A 12319-nucleotide genomic window follows, 5' to 3' on the forward strand; every position below is an offset into this window, starting at 1 on the left:
AATGGAACACTTCATTGGTGTGTTGTTATCCTTCAAGTCATTAGTCATTTTATTATAGGATCTTTGTTGTAGCCATATACAAAAATAATTACCACAATTTTGATGTTATTTATGATAAAAAATTCAACAATGAAGACACAGTCTTGACTGATTTACCCAATTTGTTTTTCAGGAAATATATCTACTCATTCATCTTCGTTGAAATACTACTTTCCTTCATAAAGTTTTCGAAAATAATCTACATGATTGCTAACGTTTTGAATTGAAAGGTTCTTGCAGTTTGAAAAACTATATAACTACAGGATTATAATTGAAATAATTAGGCACTATCTCTAATGAATTTGCATTTCTACAACTTATTGCAAATGAACTAATCGGTATATCATACACCTGCGTCATAAAACACAAACTTCTATGTACCTTCTTCATCTACATAAGAAAAAGGAAGAGAAAACTCTTACCACATGCGTTCAATAAGAAAGATCTCTTGCACTCAATGTACAAACACGTGTCGTCGGCCATTTCTTGAATTTGGAAACAAATTGATGACGCATTACTGTTTGGCAGTTTACATTGTTTATATGGTTTTGATAAAAAGTTTCTGTGATTTCAATTATTTTATACTGAAGACATAGTTGTTTTCACAACTAATAAGCAGTGAGTACATTTTAGATCGTTATTATGAATTTTAACCTCAAATTGGGATTGGTTCTGTCTAATGTTCCGTTTACTGGAATAATTGAATTGGCAAATTTTGGCGTTGGGGGCCATTTCTATGTCAAAGTTACGTTGTAATGGTGATAAAACTCCCGAATATCTCATGATGAATAAATTTATACAATGAAACCTTATACATGACTGACAACTTTGTTTCATCTTCTCAACAGTCGAAAAAATCCGACGAAATTTTATGAACGTACATTTCCTCACCGGGCATCAACACTGTTCAATACCTATATAAAAATAAAAAAACTTTTTGCTTCTGAAATGTTATCCCCAGTATACATTGTTTTTGCTTGTATTTTCGTTCGATTTTCAATTGACATTTTCAAGCAAGCATTTTCACAGTAGTACCGATGACTTAGATCTGTCGGAATTTGTGGTGATACTTGCCGCGGAGAGAGTTTTTTACTGTTATTACCTCTTGTGAGTGGTGTTATTCCACCCCAAAATGAGTATACTATAGTATGCCGGAGAGTATACTATCCGGCATTCAGATGGTGCAGGATGTTTCATTCTCTTTTGCAATAGACCTTTGCACATTCATCTATTCCGAATTTCATAGCGATATCACGCGTGTACTCTTCCACCAACCTCAAAGACTCTTTATAATCTTTTTCTTCAGAGGCATTAGGTTTGATATCATCCATATGGACCAAATGAAAGTGCCCTCTCTGTTTGGACTCTAGCTTGAAGATCTTATGGTAAAGCGAGTCCTCCCGAGTAATATTACCATTCTGTCGGGTACCCCAAGGCATCTGATTCGGGAAGACGTGACAGCATTATCAACCAACGACCACTCCTCACACCGTGGGGTAAGTGATCATTGGGTCCGAGAATAATGTGTCCTGAGTAAGCACAATGAGCCAAGAATGACAGCCTTCTGCATTTGTCCGGTTAAGATTTCTGCCCGCCATGAATTAGAAATTCGAGACTAAAGAGAGCATTATTCCACCAAGGACTCCAATAATCAGAACAACCATCTTGACAGAGTAGTTTGGATTGTGGATTTAGAGTTCGAAAAGAAAATCTGGATATTTTATCCGTTTTTGCCCCTTTTTTCGGACGATGTTCGTCTTGCCGGAAGCTGAAAACTCCACGACAAATATCGTCTTAGTCTGGTTGTCGAGAAGAAATGCATCAGGCTAATTAACTTGCCTGAGCCTGAGGGTGGGGACCGAATAGTTCCAATAAATTCGGCACTGTTCTATCCCCACAAAAGATTCAATTTCCCCCGGAGCGTAGGGCAAGGTCTCCAATGTTGCCGAAGAAAACTCCATGAATTGGCTTATCCCTGTGCTGCTGCAGAAGTTCTCTCTCATGGTCACGGACCATGCAGAGAAGCGATCCGAACTCTTGACGACTTTACAGGCTCCATCCAGTAAGTACCATTCTGTCATGTAGACTCTCCAAACTCAAAAGTCCACGGCCTCCCTGTTGTCAGGGGAAGTACAACGGTTGGGATGCCATTTTTCGGGTCTTTATGTCGAGTTGATACAGCTCACCATGAGGTTAGTGACAATTGGATTCGAGAATCGTGTGTCAACAGCATCATTATTATTATTGATATTATTACTATCATTTCAAGCTGAACGAATTCTAATTCCTAATGAATAATTAATGTTATGAGGCAAATGCATTAAGAATCTCCAGCAGCAGATAATAATTATTGCTTCAATTCGAGACTATTCAAAAAATGTTTGTTTCACATTGTATAAATCATCTAGACATTTTGCACATCAACGATCATAAATCACATTGTCGAGCTCACTGTTGTTTAGATCTGACTTTTAAATGTTATGTGAACTGCAATCCTGCGGTCGTCTTCACTTTCTTCATCGCGTGATGTAACTACAAATCGATAACATACTTGAAACAAGTTCACGATTATTTTGCAACCAGCGTAACCGTTTTTGGCAATTTTAAATTTATTGTTCGTTTCTCGAACATTTGCATGTATTGCATTTTTCATTTGGCAATTATGAGCTCATAATTTATCGTGACACCTCATGCGACTGTTGTAAGAAATGCAACGCGGTCACTATACAGTGAGTCCCATTTTTATCGTCATGTTCCTAATCAGAGTTTTCAGCTCGCTCGTGACTGATCTACTCATCGAAACTATCAAAAATGGGAAAAAAGAGTGTGTATGTACTTATGTAGGCACGTAAGAAGTTAAACTTCATTTTTTTTAAATTATTTTTCGCTCTGCGCCCCTGGACGATACTTCTGTTCATTATGGATAGAAGGAGTGTGGTCAAATGCCCTCGGCTGAGAAGCAACGGCCATATAAATTTAAGAAGAAGAAGCTAACTTCAGGGTGGCGGTTTTTCGTAACGGTTTACTTTCGCATTGTAAAAATTCACTTCCATCATTTTTCCTTAACGTGTCAAAAGGAGTTTAACTTCCAAAGTTGCTTCAAATATGTTTATAGGAGATAAGGCAACCCTCAGTAAATATTACTAGTTTGACATTACCCACTGAAATCTCTCTCATTTATTTTTCCTTAAGTGAAAGTTTGAAACCCTCGAGTTCTTTTTTCGAAGAAATATTTGTTCGGCTAAATTTTCTGCCGTGGTACGGTGAGCGGGCACGATTCCGAGATTCTAAGGTAGTTCATTTCTCCAAGAATTCCAATAAACCAAAAAACCATTTCAACACAGTGGTTTGGTAAGAGTTTATTCAGTTAGAAGAGATGAAACAGTTTTTTTTTGCCGATATAAATCTCATCCAGAGATGAACATTTCACGACGAATATCGTTTCATTCCGATTTTCAAAGAGAACTTTATGCGTTTTATAAATTTTTTGAAGAAGATCTCTATATTTCATTCGTTTTTCTAATTTCTTTCGGACGATATTTGTCTCCCCCGGAGCTGAAAACTCCACGACGAATATCGTCTAACTTTGATGGTCTGGTTTATTCGTTTATATGAGCTTGACGATAGAGAGTGAGAAGTTCCAACAAATTCAGTCTTTTTGTTTACAACAACGGATTCATTATTTCATTTATCATTATAATTGATAATTTAACCTTGAAAAAGTTGCTGCTCAAATCCTCTACCTGAAGCTTCGATTCATGCCTGCTATTAGTAATATTACTATTATTAATATTAGAGTCTTAATGATTCCTCTTTTAGTCAATTGATGGTGGTTGGATTCGTAGTTCAGATACTGTCCCGTATGAGTGGGTTTTCGGGTTTTCATACGGAACAGTATCACCATCAATCGACTATAACAGGAATTATCAAGACTCTATTAGACCGTGCTTTTGGGCTCTGTAATACGAAGGAAGGTCTCGAGAAGGAACTAGACATCATCAAAAATGATCTTCAACGGAATGGCTACTCCAAAACGACTAAAAGACAGCAGGAGCCTCGCAAGAAAGAGAAGCCGTCACAACCAGTGCTTCCCTACATCAGAGGATTATCGGAGAGGAAAAGAAGAATTGGTTCCAAGTACAACATCAGAACCTGCTTCAGATCCGGTAATGCTATCCGTAGCAGCCTCACGAAAACCAGGCCACCAAACGCGGATTGCGATTCCAAGAATTGCATTTACCGGATACCCTGTGAGTGCGGAAAATCTTATATTGGTGAAACTAAGAGGCCATTGAATGTTCGCATTGCCGAGTACAAGAAACACACACAGCGAGGGGAAACCAGCAATAGTATACCATGTTTGGACCCATCAACACAACATGGAGTGGTCCCAAACTGAGATCTTGCACAGAGAGGAATATTGGTTTGGGAGAAAATTTAAGGAAGCCGCATACATGTTGTCCAACAACGTATTCAGCCAAGCCAGCGTAGAAATACGCAACATATGGAAACCCATTATCAAGCGAAAAATGGCCAACTCCCGCCAAAACGGTCATCTCCCACAGAACCAGTGGAGCGGAAAATGGAAAGCGGGGATAAGTGAAAGTACTCGAACGACCTATAAATAGTCATCTCTCGGAGGAATCAGTCCAGTCATCACCCGAAGACGATTGTAGATACTAACAATCGAAACTTCGTGAACTAACTAACTGATTATGCTTAATATAATTGTTATTTTCAGCTATTCATTTTTAATTCTTCTTTTTTAGTTGTTTCAGGGATTTCAAATCATTTTATATAGTAGACAATGGAAATCCGAACTAGTGAAATTTATCATGAAACATTGTCAATCACCTTCAATCAAATCGTAATGCTATGTTGATATATTTTGACACCAAAACTGACCACAACTTTTGTGTCTTGCGGAATGCCCAACATCTGGTTACATGAACGAAAAATCATAATAGTATCTTTCAGAAAATCATATAGCTGATTTTTGGTTTACCCAGTGTAATTGAGGCAACTCAATTATTCAGACGCTGGATCTGTTTGGACAACTTCAAGATGAACTTCTTCAAAAAATGACCTTGAAAATGTTCATCGAAACAAACAAATAATATTGATATAATACATTATTTTTGGTGAAATGTGAAAGAATTCAAATTTTTTCAATTTTTCAAGGTGACACACACATATTTACAGTAAATTTTGATATAAAAAAACTGTCGAATTGACCTATTGACAAAATATGCCAAACTAAAGCAGAAGCATCTGCCTAATATTTTATTCATGAACCATCAATGTATAAAGACAGTAAATGTCAAAATCATTGGTGTATATTACAATTCACTATGGATGAATATAACATATCTTACAAGGTGAATAAGCGTGGGAATTACCAAAAACCATCACGAAGTTCATAAAGTCAAGATCTCTTCATTGGCATGAGTTTGTTTTATTTTTCAAGAACGTCGGGTTGAGTTGGCCATGTAATCATAATATTCGATTATGTTGTTTTTCAAAACCAATCTATATCCATGTATCCACGTTTACAAGAAAAATTCTCAAAGATTTCGCGGATCGGTTAGAGGTATCAAAACCTTATTACCTCACTTTTAAAGTTGAGTTACAGACTTGTTTCATATCCAAGAGCACAAATGTTGAATTTGGCTTATCGTCTGAGCAAGTGTCCAAAAAAAGAGAAAATTTCAAGTAGGTAATTTATTTAAAAACCTAATAACTAAGTTTGCTGATTCGAAAGTGAAAACTGATATGTAGAACAACAAAGGCTCTGATTCATACGAATTTCAAACAAAAAATGAATAAAATGCGGGTATCACACATTACACTTCATCAAAACAAGTTTTCAAAATTACAACACTTGAGTCATTAAAGCAGGGGAGCCCACGATGCAAAATGGGGATTTACTCGAGCGTCATTGAGACATATTAGGTTGCAAAGCTTAGATGATAAGAAGAAAAAAATGTTATATAATATATACCTTTTCATCGGTGGAGGAAGCGGCTATAGATTTTTAAATATGTAAAAAATACTGTTGTATGGACATACTCGAGCGTGTCAGATATTGATGTCATCAATGTCCTGCGTATTTTTAATAATGTTGGTATGTTAATCTGATCATTTGCATGATGTGGGTGGTTGTACGTAAGGGTTAGAAGTGAGTAGAAAACAAAATTAATGGAGCGCGTCAGATTTTCATTCAATAATCTGACGATTTCGATCTGACGCAAACTCGCGGCCATTATTATAATGTGCAAACAAAATTCGCCATTTTGAAATAGTCAAGCGCGTCAGATTAAGATATATATGGTTCATCTTTATGTTCTAGACGTACTGTCTCATAATCTGACGATTATCTAGAGGGATTCTTTTAATCTAACAAAAACAATATTGAAAAAAAATTTTAATTCATTGAACTTAATTAATTGAAAATCTCAGGAAATAGCACGCAAATGAATAGGTGTATGTTTTTCAAGTAGAATACTTATATTTATAAGAAAATAATTTTTTTTTAAATGCTCAAAAAAATAATTTTTCATAATCAGTTGATTTATTGATGAAGAAAAGAGAAATGAAACTTTCTGTGTTTTTTAACGTTACCAAAGTTACTGCAGTTTCGTCCTATAAGGACATTTTCAAACTTATATATTGTATATTGAAAAAGTTTGAAAATGTCCTTATATATTGTATGAGTTTGAAAATGTCCTTATAGGACGAAACGTTAGTTACAAATGAAAGTGGTAAAAACATAGAAAGTTTAATTTCTCTTTTCTTCATTATGATTTCCTACCACGTAGTAACGGCTACATCCAGTCTCTGTGATCAGCATTGATGGCGTCATGGCAACATAATTCAGAGTGGGGACGGAGTGAGAGAGTAATAGATAGAGAAAAAGTGAATAGATAATAGAGGAATAGAAACACGGAGAGGAAAATATAGGTATCACACAGCTGATCGTCAGATTATATATTTTTCGTTATCCTTGAATTATTTCCTTCAAAATAAAAAAAAAATTGCTACGCTCGAGAATGTCGAAATGACGTTATTTTTTTGCAACTTTGCTGCCCTCCCCTTCTTTAACGTCACTCTCAAATTGTCAGATTACTGGAATATACATTTTTTAGCAGGTAATTAACTCACCTTACCTTAATCTGACGCGCTCGAGAATTTCTGATGATAATTTTTTTTACTAATCTGATCCTTTATCACTCACAGGCGGCCTTATATATGGGGCTCATATTTGGTGGAGGTACTTAACCGGGTACAAGGTATCCCCCTGTATATTAATCTGCCGCGATTTAGTAAATCCCGAAATCCCCGCTCGGGCTCCCCTATTATTAAAATTTTTTTTCGATCAATAAACGTTTAATTTAATCACTGTAAAATACGAATTTCTTCATTAACACTGACGTTTATAATATCTCATAAATAAAAGATTATGAAGGTGCTAGCGAATTCGCATTTAATTCAAATTGCAACAGCATTCACAACATTTCCATAATTAACGCAACAGTGTTAGAAAAATTAGCATGAAAGAACGAAGTGAGCGGAGATGAAAATGGAAATAATCTCGGTAGAGGACTGAAAATCAGTTTTGTATTTAAATTCATACACACACAGACAACGGCTCTCTTGGAGGAGAGCACCATGTTCTTAATTTAATCAATGATTATTATAATCTACAACCTCATATTATCGACTGGAATCGTTTGTAACACAATATTACATTGTATGAAACAAAAATCACAGCAAATTTACCAAAGATTCTTAGTCTCCTTCTAATTCTAAAATTGAACTAAAATAAATAGAAACTCACGAGACTAAAAACCCTCCAGCATCTATCAGTTTTGAACTTAAAATTCGCTAGGCAGAACTGAGATAGACCAGAAGTCGAACTGTCAGCTAAAATATATGAGATGAAAACATTCAATATCTGACTAACATTCATTTCAATATTCCGTTCGCCCCCATACAGTTATTAATCCCACCAAACTCTTACTTGTCCTCGATTTCAGGGAACATCCAACTGGTTATGAAATGATTATCAATATGAAGGATAATTATATCCTGAGGATAAGTTAAATATATTCTATAAAAACACCTACTTCTCGGCTCGTTCAAATGAAGGTGCTCTTCTATTAATCATAGTCAATAATGTTCTTTCATTCCAATCATTTGTTCAATCAATGTGAAGTGTGGAGAATAGACGAAAACAGACAATACTGCGCTCGATCTTCATCTGGAGATTACAGCAGGATATTTCAGCAGGGCATTTGACACCATGAATCATGAGCTGTAATTGTCGATCTTTCACTTCATTGGCTTGTCAGATAATTCATTTTTTTGTAACTATGTACACAACGGACACCCTTGAATTTAAAAATAGGCGTCCCACAGGGATCAATTCTTGGCCCTATCCTATTTACGATATACACCAGTCAATTAGTGAAATGCCTTCAGTATTGTAGTGTACATCTCTATGTCGATGGCACCCAAATCTATTATTTTTTTGAACCATACAGGGTAAATGACGCCAATATGCGGATCAGTCATGATCTCGACACTTTATCATTCTTTGCTAAAAATATGTGCCTAATGAATGATACATCAAAGTCGAAAATACTAATAGTTTTATTATATTTTACTATATTTTATTTATATTTATATTTTTACAGCCATATTTTATACAATTCAAAACCCTTTTCATTTTCAGGATTATTAAAATGAATAAATGTCAGGAATATTTGTATTTCTGAAGGTTGACTCATCCTTTTCGCTTTCCGAACACACAATATCGATATACGATTTATATTAGTGAAATGCCTTCAGTATTGCAGTGAACATCTCTATGTCGATGGCACCCAAATCTATTATTTTTTTGAACCACACAGGGTAAATGACGCTAATATGCGGATCCGTCATGATCTCGCCACTTTATCATTCTTTGCTAAAGATATGTGCCTAATGAATGATACATCAAAGTCGAAAATACTAATAGTTAGTCCAAAAACTCACAGAGATATTGTAAAACAGCAAATATAGGCAAAAATTGTGAATTGAACTACTAGGTAAACAAACTTGACTACTCAATAATTTAGCCATATGTATATTTCTTTTTTGTTGTTATTCGAATGCTGATTGATATCAGGCTTATAATGTATTCCTTTTTTTTTTGTTTTTTTGTATTTGTTATATTTTTGTTGTCAGTTCTCGTAGCTGGGCTGTGGAGGTTGAGTGATAGAACAAACCTGTAGTGTTCTACACTGCAGTTTCGAACTTAATAATAATAATAATAATAATAATAAATGTTTTTATTGCTACACAAAAAGCAGTTACAAAAAACAAGGTTGATTGTTGTTATGTAGCAAATGGCATCGTTCGCTCTTCTATCTCCTGAGAAAGATAGAATAGCGCTCTTCCACGCAACCACGTAAAGGGACCAGTGACAAAAACTGGTCCCACCAGAAGAAAAAAGAATATACCTTCTCATAAACATAGTACAACTGAAAAAGAATATACATATAAATATAAATAAAAATAATAATTATGTCACAAAGTGCAATGAATGTCGCATAAGTTCATCAATGTATCAGAAGTCTATTGCTAAAGTACCATCCAACAAAAGACTTTTAACCTTTTTCTTAAAGTTGAAGATTGACAAGTTTTTGAAATCATCGGGAATACAATTGTAGATTTTAGTGATGCCATAGGAGAAGCAAGATCGGTAAAGCGAAGTGTTGTGCTTGGGTACAGATAATTTCTGTCGAAACCGGACATTAACATTGTGAGCTTCAGAACGCCTCTGAATTTTTGAATATAGATATGAAGGTTTTTTTGTGAGTAAAATTTTGTGATATAATACACAACAATGCCTCTTGGTTGTTATATTCTATTTCACCTAATAAAGACCATTATTATTATCATTATTATTAACTGCATGAAATTCAACAAAATATATATTTGTATGTAAATCATCACCCTATAAAAAAGAAGGTTATATCACTTTCATTGAAAATTAATTATATGCACATGGTAACAAAAATAATAGAAAAGTTTATAATATCACCCGGTATGATAGTTCATAAGGTTTCAGGAAGTAGTCCTAGGTTACATTCTCCACCAATTCAATGAGCATATTACGACAAATCCGCAAGATGGTTGATTCCGTAATATCTGATATTATCATTGAGTATTTTTATAATTTTCCTTCTGGTTCTGAATAATACAGTTCCATAGATTTTGAGAAAGTCTACTACCTGTAGGTTTTTTATTTTCTGATATAACTCTCAGTATTAACATCCATGAATTGAATACCAAAACATCAGAAAGATATAAATATCGGCCACAACCATTTCTTTGCCACATCCCACTGCTATAGGCAGCTACTGTCTGTACTTGTGACGTACTGTTTGGAACCTTTGGTGAGGTAAGGAATATTACTGGAGTTTTTTCCCAACACCAAACCGTTGTTTTAACACTTTGACACGTATTTCGATCACCAAGTGATCATTTTCAAGAGGAAGGTAATTTTCAAGAGGAAGCTCCTCTTGAAGATGATAACTTGGTGGTCGAAACACGTGCCGGGGTGTTAAAATAATGGTTTGGCGTTGGAAAGAAAACCCCAGTAACATTCAGCTACTGTCTGATTTATTTTATCAACAGTTCGCTAAAGGTTTTGCAGTGCAACTGTAACCAGTAGGTACTGCTGAAACATATGCAGAAAAATAGTAGAGCACCGATTAAACATACATTCCGTCTATGGTAATATTCATCAGGTGTGCCTGTAAATTTGTATGAATGTGCTGGAAAAAAGTTTGAGAAATTGAAAAGGTTTATTATATTGAATCGTAACTTTTGATGGTTGCTTTTCTTCACAAGCGGTTATCATATTGAAATTGGGTTTGAACTTTTTCCATTTCTTTCTGATCTTAGATTCCACTCGTAGCTTATCATTATCAATATTCTTCTATATTTTCCATTCATTCACGGTTTTGCACCTCCAGATCATATCCAACTTGTTTTTCCTGTTAATTGCTGGGTATTTCATCTATTACTGCAAGTGCAATTTTTCTTTCCTTCCAATAACACACCTGTGAAAAATTCACCATTTCATTTTTTAATTTCATAGATTGTGAACAAAACAATTATACTTTTTTATCGCCTTTTTTTTTGGGGGGGTAATTGTTACCTTCCACAATCTAAAAAAATATAAAAATTATAATGGAGAACTTTATACAAGTGTAGAAGGGCAAACTTTTTAGTTTACCCTGATAAGTTACTGCGTAAAAATCAAAGTATTTTTCACAAAGAAAAATCTTCTATTTATCAGTAACTTGTCGTATTTAACAATTTTGCCTATCAAAAAAATTATTAAGAAATAATACTTATCTTTTACGTTTCAGAGGCCAAAATCTGCCTCCGTCTTCAGAAATGGATAAAAATTCGAATATATACGCAGTTATTCCTTTTTTTGAGAGCTTATTTCTTTACTTATTGTTAAATACGACAAGTTACTGATAAATAGAAGATTTTTCTTTGTGAAAAATACTTTGATTTTTACGCAGTAACTTATCGGGGTAAACTAAAAAGTTTGCCCTTCTACACTTGTATAAAGTTCTCCATTATAATTTTTATATTTTTTCAGATTGTGGAAGGTAACAATTACCCAAAAAAAAAAACAAAAAAAAAGGCGATAAAAACTGATTTTTTCCTCCACAAAAAATGACTTTCGTTGAACAATTATACTGTTTCATGGTACTGGAAATAAAAATAATTTCATAATATACAAATAATGTCGAAATGAAAATAATACTTCTAGTAGTTTTGACAATTATTATCGAATACAATTAAAAAAGTCAACGTATTCAAAAAAACACTACATTGTGAAATTTTCATTAAACACTTTCACAAAAACGCAACACATGTTTTGCTATACAATTTCTTCTTCGGACCTGTCTTTAAAAAAAGCATTTTTGATATTTCAATTTTGGAAATATATGCAAATTTTCGTGTATTTAATGTTCGAAGTTCCATTTATAAATGTTTGACAATTCACACACTTATTATTGATAACAAAATTCTCTGATTTTTATTCTTCATTCAACGTTTTTGTTTGAGTAGATCAATTTATTATTTTTACGGCCATATTTTATACAATTCACAACCTTTTTCATTTTTAGGATCATTAAAATGAATAAATGTCAGGAATATTTGTATTTCTGAAGGTTGACTCATCCTTTTCGCTTTCCGAACACACAAT

This window comes from Leptinotarsa decemlineata, unplaced genomic scaffold (genome assembly GCF_025532065.1).
Source record: "Leptinotarsa decemlineata unplaced genomic scaffold, Ldec_3_MD MMD2_tig00026354_RagTag_RagTag, whole genome shotgun sequence".
Lineage (NCBI taxonomy): Eukaryota > Metazoa > Arthropoda > Insecta > Coleoptera > Chrysomelidae > Leptinotarsa > Leptinotarsa decemlineata.